Here is a 21,282-nt window from a genome sequence, read left to right on the forward strand (position 1 = left end):
TTTAAAATAAAGATACAGCTATTTCTTACAGTAAATAAAGAAATATTGAAACCCCTTGCAAAGGAACAAAAATACAACTTTCTTCATTTAATGGTTAATTATGCTGCACTTAATTATTAAAATTTTTGATAACTGATGCAGTAGAAAGAATTGTGTCTGCCTTCTGGAAATAAAAATCAGTCAAACATTTTCTGCAAAATACTACTTTTTAAATTTTCAGATTATTGCCTGTCCTATGTCCCTTACCCTTCTGCATTTCCACTGATATTTAATTAGAATTGAAGTAGGTCTTGATTTGCTTATTAAACATCATAAGCAATTTAAAAGAAATGGTCATAACTTTAAATATGCAAGAAACCAGGAAACTGCATTTAACCTATTTCACAAAACATAGTATTAAATCCAGTCATGTATTCTTTAAGAAAAAAAAAATCTAATAATTTTAAGATATAAATTAGTTTTTTACTGAAGCTGAGAAAAGTCTGAGCTATTCTTGAAAATGAACCAAGGGAGCAAAGGGGATGTCAAGTACAGGAGGGCATATATGTAATTTGCAGTCCAAGGTGCTTGTACTCTAATGGGTACATAATAGGTGGACTGGCTGGAAGTTGTTCATACAGGAATGATTATTATTTCCATCCCAGAAGGACTTCTCAAACTTATCCTGCCTGTCTACACCAGCACCTTTGGTCTTCAGCATTTATTTACCTTCAGGACAAAAAAAAAATGTCACTTGCAAGCCACCTATATGGCAATAAATGTATACGTATTCTAATTCTTCTTCCCTGCTATGGAAATGTCAGAAATGTATGCACTAGGTCTTTTCTTAGCAGGAGAATTTCTGACCTCTCTCTAATTCCTTTTTGTTAGTATCCAAGCAAGGGATCTGTGGAGAAGAATACTTAATACAGGTGTCCTTTTTTTCCCCAAAAGATAATTCATTAAAGAGAATTAAGTGCAACCTAAATGTTTGTGCATTTTTCATTGAAGAATCTTTCATAAGCCGTTGTTTCCTTTTTCTTACAAACATCTGTCATATCATCATTTCATTAAGTAATCAGCTTTTCTCTACTCACACACTCAACAGGCATTGTAATTGCTGGTTATTGGGAAAAAAATAATTGTGGAATCAGAGACATGGCTTAAAAGGAAATATTTCACATGAAGGCAAAAAGATATAGCCTTCAAAATCTGATGCTTTAAATTAAATCCCCAGTCCCCCTACCTATGAATTGTTATGCAAATGTTTAAGTGAACAGCACTAATCAGTATAAAATTAAATACCCTTAACTTCTGAAGAACTGGGGTTGTGTTCTATTGTTACATAACTCCATAAATTACTTGCTTTTTGACAGTCTTTAAGTCACTTATTTTAGTATCTGAATATAGCTACAGGCACATAAATTTGAAAGTGTGATAATACATTACCTAAGGCCAGACAGTGAATCAATGTCTAAGTCAGAAGAGGAACCCAGGAATCCCAAGTACCTGTTGAAACACAAGGTGACATTGCTTAGTGCAAAAAAAAAAAAATATTTAATTTTCAGCCCATGCAAATATAAAGCAATTATGCTCCCCAAACTGGAATTTTCTCCTTGAGATAATCTTAAACACATTGTATATTCCTTTACCATCATTCTTAGAGAGGGAGGTGTGAAAAGATTAAAAGCACAAAAAAGCCAAACCTGAAACTCAAAGCATTCTTCACTAGGATTAAATCACTGATTGCTTGCACTCCTCTTGCATTGATCCTAATTACATTGTAAATAAGACTATGTACAGGATCAGCTGAATTACTTAAACTGTTTAATTACCCTGAAAAATGCTTATAAGTAAAAAGTCTATAGGAAGCGAACAAAGTGGCTTTGTAATTGGTGCAGAAAGTTAAAGTTGAGCCAAAATAACCCCCCAGATGGAAAATTTTATATTTAGAATAAATGTGCTGCAAAATTTTGGGGGTGTCAAGGTGCAGGCATATCATTAATTACTTTTTGGTTTTATGAACTGCAGAAAAGATTTTTTTTAAAGAGTTCAGTTCCTCTTTCCCCACCAGTGCAACAATTATTCCCCCAGCAAGCACCAGTGGCACTAGGAAAACAGAGAGCTGGGGAGTACATGGTAGGGAATGTAAAAGGTTCAAGGACCCTAAAACCTAGCTACGTGAGAAATTTGTCAGAGGTTCAGTGGGTTTCCACATGCTTCAGTTTCAATGAATCTTCTCTTTGAATAGAGGCAAAAGCCTTCAGAAAATTTCCAGCCAGATTAACAAGAGCTACTTCTTGCTTAGACAGAGTAGCAAGTCATTCTAAGAACAATAAAACTGCTGTGGCTCATTGTCATCAGCAAGAGCAATGTGAATTGTGAAGTGATAAAACCTGGTCACTGCCATGAGAATTTGGCCACTCATCTTTGGTAAGGTGAGAAAAGGGGGGGGGGGAAAAAATGCTCTGCTTCTGAATATCCCAAATATTTCTACCCTCCTTTGGGTCTGAAATTTTTCCTTGTCAAGTCAGACTTGTGACCCTAGAATCCCTAGAATGTGGCTTCTCTGATTCCTGACAACATCTAGTGTACCCACTGCCAGGAAAGATTTCTGGGTGTGAAAATGAGTAAGACTTACTTAAGATGTCAAAAAACTTTTTCTGGAATTTAAGTAACATCTCAAATAAGTGGAACAGCAGCGATTTTTGCATAATGCTGAAACATAATTTCTTTTCTGTGTGCTGCATTATGTATTTCCTTTGGTATCTGATAGTAGCTGGAGACTGGTAAGCAAACTAAATACAGAGTCTTTACAGAATTCAGTAGGCTCTCGATACATCCCAGGAGAGATGAGGAAAATAATGCTTCACCTTCTAGAAAACAGAGTGCAGTGTGTAAGGCAGGACATGGGAGGTACAGCTCTGCATTACAAAGCAGCACATTTGCACATCCCCACTGATACAGCTCCAGGAGCCTCAAGGTTCAACAGCCCCGATGCTGAGAGCTGAGGAAACTGCTCCGAGCCACAGCTGGAGCCACGCTGCTGCTGTCACCACCTAGGTCAGGGGTGGCTTCGTGTGGTGAAAAATCTCTCCTCCAACCCGAGCTTCCAAAGAAAGGCTCAGCAGTGTCTTGTTGACTGGTCTCAAGGTTGTTTATTGCAAGTTATCTAAAAGATTTTCTCCTTGGGCTGCTGTGGTTTGCTCACAGCTCAGGCAGAGGCACACACACACCCTGACATCCTCTCTGACCCCGACTGCTTCTTCTCTCCCGCCCAGGGCTGCTGCTCTCTTTTATATGGTACATTGCGTGTTACATGTTTGCAGTTTTCCCCCATGCCTATTACCTATATTAAATGGTGCTTTTCTACTCTAAACCAATCTGAGTGCCAACATCACCAAGAACATGGAGGTAAGGAAGAAGAAAGAGGGAGGGGAAGGACAGGACAGGCCCAGATCCCTCCATCTTAAAACCTCTGACCCCCATGTACAAAACCAAAACCCCCCTGTACAGCACTCAAAAATCCTTCCCTCTACTTTGTGACTACTTCTACTCTAATATCTAAACTTTTATGACTTCTTGTTCTTCCTGCAAGGTTGGTAAATCATTCCATGGTTCAAACCCAAAATCACAGCTGCTTCCAGCTGCCTGCCAGGGTCTCAAATGCTTCTGACCTGGGCCCGGAACATCCAAAAATGTCTGAGGGACATTTTGAGTTCCAACACACTGCCCTGGGAGTGAACTGGTGACCCCCACAAACACAGAGCACTGAAACAAACCATTATAGAATAATAATAATATTTCTGACACTTCTAAACTTCTCCAAATTTGTAACGGATGAATTTTCATCTTATAGAATCAGTGAGGATGGACTTGCCTTGTTTTCTTGAAAGAAGAAAGGAGTGATGTTCTTTTGGAAATTATGTCTCTCTTACCACCTGTGGAAAGCTTAGTCAGACTGAAAAGAACCCAGTGCACAGTATTAATCAGTGCCTGACGAGGAGCAAAGGCAACATCATCCTTCTCAGGTGGAAATAAAAATCTAAAAACATTCTAAAGTGGCAAAATGTAAATGAACACAGAAACATCAGCTCCTCTGAGGGTTGGGACACCTCTGCTATGGAGACAGGCTGGGAGAGTTGGGTTTGTTCACCTGGAGAAGGCTCTGGGAGGGGTTTTTAGCACCTTCCACTTCCCAAAGGGAGCCTACAAGAGAGCCAGAGAGGAAATTTTGACAAGGACATGTAGTGGTAGGACAAAGGGAAATGGCTTCAAAGAGGGCAGGTTTAGATTAGATATTTTGTAGAAATTCTTTCTTGTGAGGCTGGTGAAGCCTGAGAGATCCACATGCATGCTGAATTTAGCCATTTTAAGTGTGCTAATTTTCAGTTTAGAACAGCAAACAAATTGGATGGCTCATATTTGAGCACTTCCCCTTAAGATATTTGTCAAGTTTGGACTGAGTCCTCAGAATACACTGGGACTCCCACCAATGTAATCTGCATGAGCAAACTGAAGGCAGCCTGTGGTCCTGTAAGATAAACTGCTTGCCCTTTTTTATCCTGCAGCACATAATCTGAAAAAAAAAAAAAAGAAAAAAAATTGCTTTGCTCTTGGAATTAAAAACTGCAGTGTCCATAACATTTGAAGCACATCTTGTTGCTAATCCAATTTATAATTCCATACTATCAAATGTCCTATTTTAATGATTCTACTTTGATAACATCCAAATTTATGGACCTCAGGCATCAGACAGTGAAGTATCTCAAACATACCTGAATGCTCCAAGGCACCAGGTACTTCAGAAAACCCAGGGAAAAGTGATATTTGGGTGATGACAGTGGCTGGCATGGGAGTCCACCATTCCCCAGAATAACGTAAAGATGCAGGCAGAGCTGGACCTTAAGGCAGACCAGAGATTTTGCAGTCCCTCTAAGTTCTTTTCCTCAAAAAAAAAAAAAAACCAACCAAACAAAAAAAACCCAAACAAACAAACAAAAAAACCCACAAAAAAACCAAAAACAAACAAACAAAAAAACCCCACAAAAAAACAGAACCAAAACAACAAACAAAAACAAAACAAACAACAACCCCCCCCCCAAAAAAACCAAAACCAAAAACAAAAACCCAAAACCAAAAAAACCCAAAAACAAACACACACACAAAAAAAATGGATCTTCATTGCCAATAAGATGTAGTTGACAACAGGAGTTTGTGCAAGATGCAGCCACCAACAAACTGCACTGGAACTGTTTGAAAGCAATCACCTGCCCCCCTCAGCAGGAGCACACACACAAGCCTGACAGTAGAAAATATATAAAACAACAAAGAAAAAGAGGTATGAATAAATCTTTCATCCTGGTAATTCCAGTAATATCCAGTAGATATGTGGAAAACCAAGACTAAATTTGGTAATAATATAAAAACTACCTTCTAAATCCTAGACAAAAATCTAAAGTCCAACACGTACACTTGTATTTTTTGAAAGCAGCTTTGTGTTGTCTCAGGAGATTACAGCATTTAAATGTGGAGTGTTTAGCTTTACAACTAAAAGCCAGAACAGGTCACGTCCATAGAGCCCAGTTTTCAGAAAAACAGGTATTCAGCACTTCCAGTAAATGAGGTACAGCTCAAAATATCAGAGTCCAGCTATTGGTAGCCATGTCAGGAAATCCTGGCCTAAATATTCATCAAGGTAACTGTGAATCTGCTTCATTGTGATTCAGTATCTGGTGCCCTTTTCACCCATCAGAAGGAACCTTCAAAATGTCACCTACGTCAAAGAAGTTTCAAACAATTTAGAAACTGAGGTGAACAGATTGAGTGGCTTGGAGGAGGGGGGATTCAGTTTTTAAATGTGATGGCACCAGTTGCCATTTGTCCTCTAGATCTTCCATTCAAATCCAAAGTCAGTCCTACAATGGGCTTCTGTGGGGTGGGCTCTGACCTACACGTACCAAGCTCCAGACATCTTAAACACGATTTCATGAACAGCAAGGATCCAGATACATTTACATTAACTTCAGATAGAATCCTATTCTAAAGCAAACACCAGCTCTTATGGGATCTGTTCATCACCATTGCCAGAATGTCCTGTAACATGCACCCAGACTCTGGCTGTGCAAGCTAAATTTGCTGTGATTAGTAGGGCTGAAAGAAAAACGACTGCACTAATATTCAAGCTGTTTGAAGAGAGGTTTACTGCACCCAAAAGAATAATTTAATTATAACACACCATTTTCTTTAGATCTACATATAAAAGAGTTAATTTGCCTAAGCATGCACCAATGGGGCTAATGGATAAAGGTTTTTATTAGGGATGTGCCAAATGGTTCAATAGTTATTTGAATACTGTAGAGACCTCTCAAACATGTAGCTTTGACAAGCAGTAATTCTGTTCAATTAATGTGTTTATTTCCTTCACAGATATTCTTTCAGAAGTGTTCCATCATCCATGCAGTGCTGTTCAGAGACAAGTTGTAAACATTTTCTCTTCACTGGTAAGTTCTAAGGACATTATGCTGTTCTTTCAAACTGCTGTACTTGATATGGGAAGAAATCTACAGAGGAAAACATAAAAATGCTGTACAAATTCTCTTTGGACCTGAGTTAATTGGTGATAATAATATTGTTGCAACCAATGAAATCACATCAGCTTTCAAACAGTCTCTAGCACTCTCTTCTCCACTTCAGCTCTACGTGGCAGAAGGTGGCACACTCAGCATCCCTTCCAGCATTAGTTCCCAGAGACAGCCATTAATAATCCTCTAAATCTCCTGAAGCAAATGCAGCTCTGGTGCCTGTGCATTGCTGCTGAAACTGCACACCTCCACATTAATCTGATAGCCGTCAGTAATAAATTTTAAATAACAACAAAAAGTCTTTCTTTGCCACACCCAGACAATTAAAGGAAAGCACAGCACAGTCCAATGCACCCATTGGCAGATGTCACTGAAGTAAAACTCTTCCCTATGCGGTCTCTGTGTTGCTTTTTGTTTCTGCTGATTGTTTCTATACCCTCTTCCTTTAGCTCATCTTTTCCTTTATTCTGAACTCTGAACAATTCCCCTGATAGGACTGGGAAAAAAAAATGGCAGTCCTGATTTGGCCATCACCATCCAGCTGTTTCCTGTCCTTGAATTGTGCCTCTCTGCCCTTAACCTTTATCCAGATGGTTTATTTGAATGTTAGAGAGCAGCATTTGTATGAATAGAGCTTTTTAGATGGTCTTAAGGTCCACAACTTCAAAAGCATTTCAGCACTTATCTATAAATGGAAAAAAATGATCTGGTAAATATTTACAGAAAGCAGTCTCCAGGAATTATTTATTAAATTTCTTTGCCTGTGTTATATTACAAAGACATATTAAATCCTTATGTAAAAATGTTTTTTCTATACAAAAGGAGGTTTGTTAAACTTACAGTATCTGTGAATTATCTGGTCTGAGTTTAGCATTTTTAAGTTATCTTTGCTGTGATTTTTCTTGGCCTTTAACAAATGGAGTTGCAAGTAAACAACATGAAACACTGCATGAGTAGCCCAACATGTATTGACAGAGAATATGAACATCTGAAAAAGAGAAAAGTTTGATATTCCCTCCAGGATAATTCTTCTATTTCATAGGCATCATGGCTCCAATATCACATTAATTAAAAAAATAAAAATATGTCATTAACTTGGGAATAAATATTTCTAAAATAAAAATCTATGGATTCCCATATCTATACTCCTGTGCCTTCCTCTCCCTCTCTTTTTTATCTGTATGATCAGAAAAGATCCCATTTTCTTTGCTGTCCTACAGTTCCTGCTATGGATACAGATGCTGAGGCCTCCTGCACACAGGGAAGGGACTTTGCATTTGCACAAGGCTCCATGCTGGCATTTCCTCTCTCTGAACTGCCCTGGCAGCATTTTTGATGTGATATTGTGAAGCAAACTTTTAATATTCTTCAACAATTAGCAACATCAAGGGGGTGTTGCAGACACCTTTTCTAGCTAAATTCAATACCACCACTGTGGTGTTTTGGTTTTTCTGTTTTTCTCCTCTTTTTATTCCTTAGTTCTCCAATTCTGAGTGCTGGGGTCTTTTTCTCCTGCTATAAGCACAATAACAAAAGGAGGGCAGAAGTCATGACTAAGAAAACAATAAACAGCACAACATTTACATGGTGATATTTTTACAGTAGCCAAATGATTGCCTGATGACATCTCCAGAGCTTCCCAAGGTTCCCCCAGTCAGGGCCACGAGATTGTTATTGCTTTCTTCAGCTCCCCAGGGTAGAAAAGGTCCACAAAGGAGGCACCTTGCTCTTTATCTAGTAATGAACTTTGCAACTTGAGATAGAGGAAAAAGTACACAGATTCTGGAGACTGAAATTAATCACCAAAATAATACTTCTGAAACTGTTTCCCTAAATTATGTGATAAGAAGATACAGACAGAGCTTTGTCCTGTTTACCCTTCCTAGTAAGGATCTTTTATTTCCTAAACAAGGGTATCATATTTAAACACAGCAACTCTTTCAGCAGTTGGAATTGAATACCACTGAATACATTGACCTTTAAAAGATTTAAAAATAACCTTGAATGCTGTCTTGCATTAGCTTTCATTATTATTCAATTGCATCTGATGAGCTGGCAGTAATTTCCACTTCTGGTTGCTATTGTTTCTTGTGGAACAAACACCTTCTCATACCTACAGGGCAAACTATATATGGAAAAGTGCACAAAAAGCTCCCTGATAAAATTCAGAGAAAACATGTCAGTGTAGCGGGCACTTGTCAGAGTAGCACTTCACTCACCCACCCTCAATGCAATTTAAACAAATTTCTGCTAATTTCTCCTATTTTTGTCCTCACACCACTCAATATTTTTTAAGAGCATTTACTTAATCAGAGACATATTTTCCAAATACACAGAATTCAGCTTATGGAAAAAAAAAAGACAGCTGAAAATAACAATAATTCCAATCCTTTCAAGATTTTATCTTTTTAGAGAGACATAAAACACAAGTTTGGTCCTTGTCCACATTTGTATGGGTAACATCTGTTTTCTCACCTTCATTCTACTTCTACTTGCACCTCACTGTATCAAAGTAAGTTTACAAGTGAGTGAAATAAATTGCTCTGACCTACTTGTTAGTCACTTAAAATACCTTCAAGGATCATGGAGTGAACAAATTGACTATTTCAATAAACAAAACACAGGGTAGGAATATCCATTATTCTCATCCCAACAGTCTCAGTGATTTAGAGAATCTGATGTGTGCCTCAGGCAAATGGTAACTCCTCTCCAATGGTAATTCCTACACAGATATCCCACCTTTCTCCAGCGGATGTTCAAATATCTGCCAGGAAGGTGACAAGTCCTGCTCAGTTCAAATGTGATTAGGAATAAGTGATTTAGCAATAAGGAGTCTCAAACAGTCTTTCTTGAGAACCTCCTCAGTACTTTGCTCTTTACAAGCCTTGCAGTATGATATAAGAAAAGGCTTTTAAATATATTTTGAATATTATTCTGCTACCACTATTAAGAGGCACAGTAATTTTTTTTTTTTTTTTTTGAGCCAACTGGACTCTGTGTGGAGAAATATGTGGTAGCAAAGTTCAGCTTCATTGACATGAATCTGTTTACAACCTCATTTTAAATCCTTGGTGAAAGGTATGATAAATATATATATTTTTTTTAAATGCAAAAAAACAAACAGACAAAACCAAAACCAACCTGGATTTTTCCATTCCTTGTTCTTTTGTTTGTAACTTTTACTTAAAAGAGAAAAGAAGAAAGCACTAGTTTTTCTTTACCTGAAAATATATATTGCAAGGATGCAAATGATAGGTGAAAAGTTAAATTTACCTCCCTGGTGCAAACAAAGTAATTGCAATAAAATAGATTTTCCTCTAGCAACACAGTAGAAGATCTGACTTCAGTAAGACTCTTGCAAACAATCCTAGTGGTCTGCACTAACACCTTAATAGATCCCTCAGGTTTAGTCTTGAATCAACACAGATATTTTCTTATTTACCCACATTCTTGAAGAAGAGTACTTCAAGTATAAGTAAACATTCATTTTTGTAAACTGCTTGCATTAATAATTCATTACACTGCCATCAGTGACTTAATAATTCTTTTAAATCTCTTATTGTGATGATGTGAAGCTAGTAAAAGATTTCTTCCTGCCAACAGTGCTCGGAAAAATAATTACTCCTCTCTTATATCTCCTTTATGGGTAGCACCCAGGCTTCAATATTCCATATGGGGAGGAATTTTTGCTTATACCTGGCCTGCAAGAGAACACACAACAGCCAAGTATGAGAAGGCTTTTCTGCCAAAGCTCCTTTCCTATATTTGATTTCCATTGAATAATGATCCCACTGGAGTCCAAAATGTTACAGCTCAGGCTTAAGCTGAAGGACAATTGTTGTTGTTTTACCCAAAACCCTCATTTCTAGGTTCTGTCAGTGATGCAAGACCTAATTACAAAACATGCTATTTATTTTTATTCTGCAAACACAACATTATTATTCTCATAAATAAGTCTTTGGGTTTCACTTCTCTTTAACTGGAAGGGGTTTATCTAATATTTTCCAGATCATACCCAGGCCCTAGGTTACTGGTATACAGAAAAATGTCCTAGCTGAACATGCAGAAGTGATATGACTGAGGACACTTGCAATTCTACCAACAAAATTATTTCTCACTTAACAGTTTCTATGCTAGGAATAGTTAAATGCTGTTCCAGGGGACGACAGGAGTAACTTAGGCTTACAGATTTGTTTTTTTGTATGATTTTGTATGATGCAGGGCTGCATACACGTGTGTCAGGTCTGTTTTGGTAAGGCACAGGGTCATGGAAGCAGAAGTGAACGCTGTCCCTTGTGGCTGCTGCTATTTTCCTTGCTGTCTATGCAACATCTCCAAAAATGTGTGTGTGTGTAAGGCTGTATTCACAAAGCTGTATTTTGACAGAGATAATGTGCAAAGCAGCAAAGTGCTAGAAAACTCATCTGGGTTGTTCTTCATCTGAGACTCCAGCTCATCTATATGCTAATTCGGACGGGACACAAGCTGGATTCTTCCAAAGACCGTGCCCCTAATATCCTTTTTAACACATAATTTAATATTATGTTTTGGGGACAGGCAGTAAAAGTCAGTGCGCTGTGTTGTTCTGTAAATCCACTGATTGCTTCTTTCAGGGATATTGCACCAAGGCTTGGCTTCTCAGCTGAAAGGACAGCAAGGTCTGTCAGCCTGAGCTGGCTCGTTGAGCTCCTGAGCCCCACACACCACTGAAGAGCATTAAATAGCACTTCACAGATGCTAATATAGAATAATAAACAGCACAAAGGTATGAGGAAGTGTCTATTTTTATACTGGCAATTGAACCACTTACCACTGAAAAGGCCATTATTTGCATGTGAAACCTGCTCTCTAACACTTCTTGTAACTATGGAATTCTAGACACCCATAGCATAGAAAAGAAATTAAAAAAAAAAGAAAAAAATGAAAAGAGAAAAAGAAGAAACAACACAAATTTGTGAACAGAACTCTAAAGATTCCAAGAACAGGAAGTATTCAGCTCTATGTTTGAGAAGAAGATGACAGAGTTCACAAAAGCAGATGCACTGCATCTTCACAGGAACCTGGCAGAGCAGGCCATGTGAAGCTGGTAGACACATTAAACTGAAGAATAGGTCTGAGCTTCAAAGGGAAGAGAATCACTCTCAGATTTACAGTAATACTGTCATAGAACATATTTAAAGAAGACAACATAAAAGGAATCAAAATACATTTCTTGAAGTATAATAGGCTTTATTCTTTTACCTTGGATGTGGAAAAAAATGGAAATAGAGGAGGCAAATGGCACGAAACTTTCACTGGCTTGGGGAAGGTGGTCTACCAGTTTTAAAAACTTTTCTCTGGCTGAGAAAATTTAAGATATGCATTTATCAAAGTAACTCTGAACACAGCTTAGAGCCCATGGAGTTTGCTTCAAACACAAGAGGCACTTTTAAGCTGCCAGTGCACCAAGTTGCTTATCTACACGAAGAGTTACTACAAAGCCCAAGAGAGAGCTGCTGTTACCTCCTACCTGAGTGCAGCTGATTAAGCATGTCCTTGACAGAAATTGTCTGTCTAAGTGACTTTTAGCTTGCAGGAACTTAACCAAACTAAGAAGTCATCCAACAGGCAACAGGGTGGGACAAAGAAATGACAGTTCTTTCAATTTCCTTCAAATCTAACTCTTCAAGAGAGGTTTGGTAACTCCAGGGAACAAAAACATGAAGTCAAATGATTGTACGTTGCAGTACTCCTCATCTACACTGCCCCTCTCATCCTCTTTCTTCTGGAGTCACAGGTTCAGCTACAACCACACCAGAAAGATGGGAAGCATCCACTGGTGTGCTTGGTTTATCTTTTTCTTTCCTCCTCTCTAGCAAGTGCACTGTGAGGTAGACTGGCACACACTTCAGGAGAAACAGGGGATCAAGGACTATTATATTAAGATGTGAAGTCACTGCAGTCACACAAAATCATCTGTGAACAATGTCATGAGTGCTGCCCGTGTCTAAACAGCTCAGATGAGAGCTATTTTCAGAGATTTTCATTATTACTATGTTTTTTTCCCAGGTCACACAAGGAAGATGTCTATTTTAGGCAACTGATTTATACTTTATACTTATTTTGAATTATTTTTTTCACCCAGTTACTTTTTATTGATAAGCCATGCACAAATCTCAGGGCTATGCAGAAATATGGTTTTGCCAAACACCCTAATATGAATAGTTACTTTGAACATCCCAAGAGAGTTGACCAGTCAAAAGATGTATTTTGACCACTACCCTGCATGTGACCTGCATAGGCAGAAAAGTCTTTCAACTTGTGCAGCCTAAAAGCCAGCACACAGGAGAAAAACATCAAAACTGGACAAATTAGCAAGATTCATGTGAAACCACTAAAGAAAGCTTTTTAATTAAAAAGCCAACCTGCTGGTTGACTTAATCTGGTCTTGATTTTTCAGTTTGACAGTTTGTTCAATAGGGACGTTTCTAGATGCTTTTGAATATTTAGGTTAGAAACCTGTTTTCTTAACTCATTGAGGCATCTGATATGTCAGATTTAATATAGGCCAAAGCTTGTTGCAAACCCATGTCAGAATGCACAAGCCTATCTGGGGTACTGAAATTTTGCCAGCTGGTTTTTAATCCTCTGTGTGCAAACTGCATTCACCAAATTTCAGCCATTTCAGTGGTGACTGCGTTTTCTACACTGGGTCATTGTCACAGTTCCATGAATGCCCTGCAGATCTTTATTACACCTAATGTATGTCCCTTTCTATCCCAAGTGGTTTTTAATTTAATTGAACAATTTTTTAAATAATTTGTAAGCTTGAGTGTCAGTTTTAAAAGTTAACTTCTCTTTTGTTTGTTGGTATGTTTTTTTCTTTTAAATCAAACAAAAAATGGAGGACAAGGACAAATCTGATGCAGATTCTTTACAGATAATGGAGGTTTCAAATAAAAATCTCACTAAAAATATTTTTAATTACTGTTGTAGGATTTTAATTTTGTTTTCTTTTCCTTTAATTTTGCCCATGATAATTTCTTTAAACTTAACCTTGAGGAATCATTTGTTAGGGAGCGAATAAACTCTTCCTAGCTATGAGGGGACAAATATTTTCACTTACATTTTCCAATTAAAATATTGCAGAACAACCTACATCAAAGCAGTAAAATCACTGAAGTGCACCCACAGAAATGGGCAGGACACCAGGTGAAGCCTCATTTGAATTCAGTTAGCAAGTCTTGAAAAATAGAAAGCCTTAGTTCCTGTTTAGCCCTGGTGTAACAGAAATCAGGTTGAATTGTATTCTGAACCTAAAAACCCAAGTGATACACAGACTATTTTAATCATAAACAAAGTATGCAATGCTAAGGAATTGTAATCTGATAAGGGTATGGGCTCCTTCTGCATTGGAAGAACAATAAAAGAAGCAACTCTTTGGTTCTGAGGTAATTTGTCAAATACCTTAAATTAGAACAATGGAGTTTTTTATTACCTCTTGGTTTTGGTGTACCAGAGTTTTATTATATTAAAATCTTTTGAGTCATAAAGATTGGAGATAAATACACATAACTGAATAGTGTTAACATATTATCTCAAGAAAAAATAAGCATTTATTTTCATTTTCCTGTTAATCCCACAATTTTTCTTCTTTAATTCAGTAAAGAAACTGAAAAAAGATGTCTAGTTCAGTAAATATCTTATTTCTCTATCCTCAATAGATTTTGTGTAATTCTGAAACAACAGCTACTTCTGGTAAGAAACAGAAGGACTAACAAATTATAAACATAATAAAACTATGCAGTACTAGAAAAAAAAAAAATTGTTCCCTGGGTCCCTAGGGCTTTTCTGTTGAAAAGAAAAGGAAAAGAAATACAAAAGACAACATAAACAAACAAAAATCCCTGTTTGTTTTGCAACCAAAAAAAGGGAAAATTATTGAGCTACATGTTCATTTTCTAAAATTAACAAAGTGCATTTACCAGCTGACTTAATCCTTAAAAAAACCCTAAAGCCAAATAGCTAGGTAGCTAATCCATATATCCATAATAATAGATAAAGTGCATCCTCTGGTTAATTCTGAAAAATAACAAGGACTTTTTGCTATTACTGGAGGATGCTAATGGCCCCTATCAAGGAAATCTGTGATCAATAAATATTATTAGAGACCAGTTCAACTCAATTGGGGGTGCTCAGAACTCCTTTCAGTTCCAGGGGAACAATGAATTCTCCTCACAGCACAGAGAGACTAAAACATGAGCGCAGGTTAATATTTTTTCTCTGTTTGGTGCTCTCTATCCAGGTTATAACACTTGTGGTGTGCCTTCAGAGTCCATCTTTTCCTCTTTACAATCACACTGCCCCCATGTGAAAATTCCTCCTTTCCTCCAATCCTGCTCCAGTCCTCAGCTCAGGATCTGGCTCTGTTTCATGGGAGTGCTTTGGCCGCTTTAATCTTCCCATGCCACCATTGTGCAGCGTGGCTGCAGCAAGGCCTGAGTGACAGGAGACACACAGGAACCCTTTGTTCCCTTCTCACCCTTTTCCATCTCTTTTTGGAGATTATATCAACTACTGCTGGCTCCTGAGAGCTGCACTGCAGCTTGTTAGGGAAACTCGCACACGTTCTTAAGCCAGTGGAAAACCACCACTGGCACAAGGGTGATTTTCCACTGAACAAAATAGAATTCACGAGGAAAGATGTTCAAGCTTACGGATCACACAGAGTGCAAAAATCACCTGCCTAGACATATTTTAGGGTCAGAAAATGAACAGAGAGTGGGGGGGAGGCTAGCAAAGATAGCTCAAAGGAAGATAAATAGAGAAATTAACAGAGAAGCAGACCCAAGCCTGGACACCTTCCCCAGTCACTTCCCTGGGCATGAAGGGAACAAAAAACAAACTGTGCAGAACTTTGTACTTTCAACCTCCAGTCATCAAAGCATCTGCACATAACTCATAAATTCAGACCCATTCCCTCCATTCTTTTGAAACAGCACAATATCTATTTTCCTCCCATTTTAGAGATAAGAGAAACAAAGCATGGACAGACTAAAGTCAACTCAAAGAATCTGCAAACATGTTTTCTGTTACCCAAACATTTAACCTCTTTGATGATAAAAAGTCTTAGGCAAGAAGAGTCTAGTTCTGTTTTTCAATCCCATCATGTGCTTGATATAAACAAAGCTACAAAGCCCTGGTCCACTGATTAATATCACAGAGGGAATTCTTAGCCAAAGGAATAGTTTCTCTTGTTGCAAATGGCCCTCCTTGTACAAAACTGAAAAACAAGGCTCCTCCTGGCAAGGCAGCCTAAACTGTTTCAGTAAAGCAGCAAACCAATTTTCTGAAGAAAGTTGTTTTCTGATATATAAGACCAATCTTCAAAGTATATCTACGTTTGCATATAGAAAATATATATAAATATATTTTTAATCTTGGGGTGTTTTTTTGGTCAAGGCCAGAATTTTCAAAAATCTCAAGGGTTTACACAGTCATATATCAATTTACTTAGGTGAAAGACCATGTACAGTTATTTATATGTGAATTTCTGCATTCGTCTAAGTAGCATGGGGCTGTTGTGGTACAGTGCCTCAGAAAGCAGTTATGTTTCCATGGAAAATTTAGTGTTTCTTCAAATCAGTTGACTGCTGGAACTAAATTTATAAAAATGGGATTCTTGTCATCACGGTGGATAACAAACAATTCCATTTCCTACCTTGCCAGTGCCTGATATTCAATACCTAATGTAAGCCTTGATATCCCAGTCTGTAGTCAGATTGTCTATTAGAACAATTGTGCAGAAAATCATTGAGAAAAATGGTTTTCTCTTCCATATACAAAGTCTTTGCCACCAGAGGTCAACAATTAGTATACAGATCTATTATTAGTTTGAATTAATTTCTAGAAATAATATTTGTGAGTACGATTATTCACAATTTATGAGCTGATACTTAAAATCTGCAAAGTAGCTCATTTGACATACCTCATAAATTACACAGTACATTATTAGCTCATGAGAGGAGAGCATATGACTTAGAATAGATAGTGTGAAATGCCATATATATGAATTTGAAATTCATCCTCTATTAATATTCTCTTATTAGTGAAAACTTGCTGCTTATGAATTTCCCTACCAGCAAAATCACGGAACATATGCAAAAAAGCAAAAACAAAGAGGCTAATAGCAGTTTCAAAACAAAATCTTTTGAAATTCAAATCATTATTTGTGCAGAGAGAGGAAAAAAAAAACAAAACAACAAAACAAAAAAATCACAGTACTCAATTATCCTGTAGATGGAGAGGTGGAAAAAGGCAGGGAGGATGGTGACTTGCACTGTCTGAGGGACATGCAGTGGCTTCAGAGCTGACACATATTGAGTCACAATTAGAAGTAAGTTTTCATTCCGTCTCTCTCCTACCACAAAATTTTCTGTTTCTTCTAACTACATGCATGAAGAACACAGATATCCAATTATTGCTAATTTGTTTTGGTTTTTCATGCATAGTTAATGCAACCTTATTTATGGAGGGCAACCAACTCCCTTCAGGTATACCTAATTTTCTGTAGCATTCATATAATACATCGTTAATTTAAAATCTATAAAATGCATTGCATCCTCAGATGATATAGGAGGCATCCTACCAGAAAAAATTACCCCTCCCCCTAAATATTATGTCTCAGTAAATGTTTAAATAGGAATTTTCTCTTTTCCACCAAGATAACTCCATTACAGATGCTTAGGATTGCGTGGACAGATGCATTAGACAAAACCCATCAGAGAAACACACCAGGCAGCAATAAATGAACAGAGATCACAGAGTCACCGAGGATGGAAAAGACCTCCGAGATCTTTGAGTGCAACTATGACCAAACACCACCTTGTCAGCCAGACCATGGTACCAAGTGCCACATCCAGTCTTTCCTTTCATCTCCAGATGCCATGCTATGGCCTAAGACATGCCACAGAAATCACCTAGGACACACAGAAATCTGTTTTGGACTCCCTTGGATGTTCTACATGAACACACATCCAAGTCTTTGCACTATAAGTGCTTTTTTTGGAAATTTGAAAGCACTTTTGTGAGATCTTCATTGTACAAAATCTACTGAACCCTTCTGTTCTGTGTGCAGGAGGCAGAACATCTCTGCACATTTGGACTCAATGCCTGCATTTTAAAGCTCAACACTTCCCCTGATCACTATTTATTCTTCTAATATGACTTTCAGAAATATTTCATTTTCCTACTCCAGAAATCCAAATCTAATCAACTGATCTCCCAAGAGGACGGCTCTCAGTACAGGGGATTCAGACCCCTGACAAGTCAAATGATGGTAAAACAATAAAACAAACTCCTACTGTCTTTGCCATGCAGAACTGACTCCTTCTCTTGCACTCAGTCTCACTTTCCTGGGAAGCTCTGGTCCCTGGCAGGTGCTGCTGCCCACCTGCCCCAGCTTGGACTTCTCAGAGCATGGGAAGCTCCCCTTGGAAAAACTCCTTCCCCCTGCCCTGCAGAAAGAGCAGTGGGACAAGAGATGCAGGGATTTCTTTGTTCCACCTGGCCTTATTTACTCTTTCAAATGTGCCACCAAGTAGTCACATTAAGTTTCAGAAAGACCATTTGGGCTCTCTGTCACATGGCATAAATCAGAAGGCATACCATATAAAGAAATGCTAGGAAATCAGCAGAGAGGGCAAAGGCAGAGCTAAACTCAAGGGTACCAGCTGCACTGGCCACCTGAAAATATTATTTTAATTTTGTTTCTGCTCAGCTATAGACTTGGCTTCCTCTGAGAAATGTAGTATACAAATGTCAGTGCTCTCTACTTCCCAGTTCCTTTTGGTGTATGCTCTGCCATCTGAGCAGATACCTGTTCATTTAAATCATTAAATGCAAATTAGTCCTTGCAAGTACAGTGGCTTATTCAGAAAAAAAATATAATTTTAAAATGTAGTCCTATGCAGCTTGCAGACGTAAGGCACAGTATATTTTCATTTTAATGTCCTTAAAGATAAGCATGATCATTCACAGAAATTATTCCTTTTTCTGATTTCTAATTCACTGATACCATGCTCAGAAAGTACTTCCATAACAAAAGGTCTCATACTTCTTCCTCTCTGGGGAAATATAATAGTTTGTCTGAAGAACAACAGTTTGTTAATTATTTCACCATTTATCATCTGTGTAGCACACTCCCCTCCCCTGTGGTCAATAGCACCATCAGGGAGACCCAGCTTAATTGAGTAGATATTGACAATCCCTTTATTTAAATTGAGGCATGTAGAAGTAATTTTCAAGCACTGTTGATGGCATTTGGGTGATTAACATCTCCAGGTGTCTTTCAAAATCTCATCATTATTTTCCCTAACAGGCTTCTCTGGGTTGAAACCAGGACATACTGATCCTGCCTTCAGTTCTACTGTTGGCATGTTCATCTCATGCATACTGATCCTGTTACTCTACAGCATGAGGACATTTGAAAATGAAATAAAAAGGTCAAAAAACGTTGGCCTGTGGGAACCTTTGTTACTAGAGCTGATTGCTCTCAATGATTGCACAACATCACTCCAAGGTGTGCTGTTTTGGGGAGTTTTGATGTCCAAACAAGCTCTGTTCCCTTGTTTCTCTGCACTGAACACAAGACCCCTCCAGACCACAGCGTGTCCCAGCTCTGCCATGAGTTCTGCAAAGGTTTGCTGGCCAGTGTAAGGCTGTACAACAGCCCTGCAACAACAAACACTGGGGTACAAGCATTATTCAACCTGATGAACCTTTTAGGTGTTGAATGTGGAGCCTGTGCCAAAGCACTTCTGTCTTATTACTGGTCTCCAACTTATTTAACATTGAGCCTTCACAAAGAAACAGCAAATGATGCATTTTTAAAAAACAGAATCACAGGTTTAGCTAAAGAATCCTAAGATAGATCTTCCCTTTGCATTGTTATCACCCCTGGGGCTCCTGCCACCTACCTGAGACTTTTTTCTTTATCCTCTCCGGTTTCCCTACCCTCTTATTGTGCAGCTCTCACTTGTCAGTCCAATTACCTTTCTCTTTTTGCACCCATGACTTCCCAACATAAAAACAAACCATAAATGTCCCCCATGAGAGTCACTTTTGCATACCAGGAATCACTTGTCACTCCAGTGGAAAACATTTTGAAGAGAGTGACATCCCACTTGCCTGTCATCCTCCCACCAGGGAATTGGGAGGGAGGGAACTGTCAGGCTGCCTGCAGGCCATGAGCTCAGAAAGGCTGCCTGTTGCATGTGCAGAACTGGACACGAAAAAGAGACAGAGAACCAATGGCAAAAATGTGAAAGGTACAACAGGGATGCAGTCCCTGACTGCCCTCTGATAATGCTGATACATCCTGCTTTCCTTGGATTGCTTGTGTCCTTGCAGGTGTCTGACATGGGCAGAAAAGCACTGCCACGAGCTGCTGCAGGCCTTATTCTCAACAATTTAATCAACACATCCTTAAAACTTCCTCTCCCTGCAAAGAAATACTGGAATGATGGAATAGTTCAAGCTGGAAGGGACCTTTTAAAGGCTGTCTAATACAGCCCCCCTGCAAGGAGCAGGGATGTTTCAGAGCCCTTTCTAACCTGACCTTGGACATTCCCAGGAACAGGGCATCTACAGCCTCTTTGGGCAGCCTGTGGCATTGCTTCACCACCCTCACTGTAAAATACTTCTTTCTTATCTTTTAACCTGAATGGACTCACCTTCAGTTTAAACCATTAGCCCTTGCCCTATCAAAGAAAGACAATACTGTGTCAGCTCAGTGCTGCCTTATTGAAAATCAGCCACAGAGGAGTTGTTCCAGGGCTAAGCTGTCCTGACAAAGTAATATGAGCTAATAATTAACCAGCTCTTATTAAGCCATGTGTTTCAGCATCATTTTCTACTCTTGTGTGGCCCTAATCAAGAGCCAGGGCAGGGAATGTCAGTGAACTCCAGACCCAAGGGACCAGTTAGCATTTGAATGTGTGAACCAGCCTCTGAATTTCCCAGTTTTATGTTCAGTCAGTGGCTCAGGTCCAACTGATGTGCAATTCCACCTATTGCAACAGTTCCTTTGGGGCTATCCTGGGGAGGCATTTTGCACAAAAGGATTAACTCAGACAGGAACTTTCCCCTGAAACTAGTGGAATGAAAGAAATTGAGACATGGAAATCCTATTACTGGTTCCTGCCATTATTAACAAGATAAACTTTCTAATAATCTGTTTACTAAAACCTAAAGGTTGTTTCTCCCCTGATCCACGTGGGGATCATGGAGCACACCAGCCATGTCTGGGAGCAAGGGCTGCTCCAGGTGATTTCTATTCTGCAGCTTCCAGGTGGGCAAGTTAAAAGCCCCAGGTAGTTCCAGAAGAGGTGTTTAATTCATGGCACTGAGCAGAAGTGAGCTGCATGGAATCTGCTCCAGGAATTCAGAGCAATACCCCACCCACAGACTGCCCTGTCTGTAGGAGCAGCTGATGCTGTGATGCCAAGAAGTGAAAAGTTCCATTGACATGAACAGAGACAGTATTTTTCTGAAGTGGCATTTAGAATTCAAAACATCATCAGTAAAAATTTGCATAGATAACTAAAACCTTTTATGAAACACAATGTTCTGCCTTTTCAAAATGTCACAGAGCAACCCTTTAAAAAATTAAAAAATAAAGCAAGTAATGACAATAAGCTTTCTTCATTATGCTGAAAATCAATCTACAAATACTTAAAAC

The sequence above is a fragment of the Lonchura striata genome, chromosome 10, assembly GCF_046129695.1.
Source record: "Lonchura striata isolate bLonStr1 chromosome 10, bLonStr1.mat, whole genome shotgun sequence".
Lineage (NCBI taxonomy): Eukaryota > Metazoa > Chordata > Aves > Passeriformes > Estrildidae > Lonchura > Lonchura striata.